Consider the following 1046-nt stretch of genomic DNA (forward strand, 5'->3'; position numbering starts at 1 on the left):
TGGTGCTGGGGCTGGTGCTGGTGCTGGCCGTGCCCGGCATCGTGAGGGACCAGGTGGAGAAGGTGAGGCCCGGCGGGGCGGGACGGGGGCGAGCCCCTGCTGCAAGGGCTCCTGCCCGGCTTCCAGCCTGCTCCGCCCCGGGCTGGCGGCGGGCCCTCTGGGCACTCGCCTGCCTGCGTTGAGCACGGTCTCTCCGCGGGAGCCGCGTGTGGGTCGACTCCTCAGTTTTCCCCCTTCTTCCCTCTCATTCCCCGCCCCCCCTTGTTCCTGTGAGGGGAGGTAGCAGAGGCCCCAAGCCTTGGGGCCCAGGAGACTCCTTCCCACAAGCAAAACCCCCTTCTTGGGTCTCCTCCCCTCCTGCTGTCCAGCGCCTGAGCCTGGGTTTTGCAAGAATAAAAACAGAAGTAGAGGCAACATCTGCTGGCCAATGTGTCCAGACTGGTCCTAGGTGGCTGATCCCTCCTCTTGCGAGGGACTGGGCCAACCCCTGAGCCTCCTAGGCAACATCCCGAGTGTCTGCGTGCTTGGAACAGCTTGCTTGGCTCCCCACGCCTATTGCACACGCTGGAGAAAAGCCCTGAGCATGGAGCGGTAATCGGATTTGGGGTGAGGGGGAGAGGGTGGCAGGGTCTGGTGCTGGGCTGCTCTGGACTTGTGGGTCTGTGGAGGAAACAAAGACAACTCGCTTGTGTGTAAACAGGATCTCTGCCTAGCTTGAAGCCACATCTGATAAATGGTTATGTAACTCAGTACAATAGCGGAGGCTGCTGGGGTTACTGAGTGAGCAAAGCTGGGCATAGCTCATCCTGAGAGCCTTGAGAAGAATATGGCACCTCTGATACCGAGGGGAAGATAGTTTGGGGTCAATGGCCTTGGTAGGCAGAGGGTGGAAGATGTTGGGTCTTACACAGCTGAGCTTGGGGCTGACTTGCTGGGAGCAGAGAACAAGGCAGGAAGCAGCTTCCTTTGCGCTGGCTTGTCCCTCTATGCAGCTGGGATGCTGGCTGAGCATCCAGACATACTTTTTTTTTTTTTTTTTTTTTTTT

At 58.9% G+C, this 1046-nt stretch overlaps 1 protein-coding gene across 1 annotated transcript in view; it reads left to right on the forward strand.

Moving 5' to 3' along the window:
- The first annotated feature begins 6 nt into the window (after nt 1-6).
- The window catches only part of SCARB1 (scavenger receptor class B member 1), a 29262-nt gene continuing 28222 nt past the window's right edge, over nt 7-1046 (forward strand). Inside the window, exon 1 of the mRNA XM_019507104.1 lies at nt 7-62. The gene's annotated coding sequence lies outside the window, so the exon portion shown is untranslated. The remainder of the gene's footprint in view (nt 63-1046) is intronic.

The sequence above is a fragment of the Gavialis gangeticus genome, unplaced genomic scaffold, assembly GCF_001723915.1.
Source record: "Gavialis gangeticus isolate Ggan-Ray unplaced genomic scaffold, GavGan_comp1, whole genome shotgun sequence".
Taxonomy (NCBI): domain Eukaryota; kingdom Metazoa; phylum Chordata; order Crocodylia; family Gavialidae; genus Gavialis; species Gavialis gangeticus.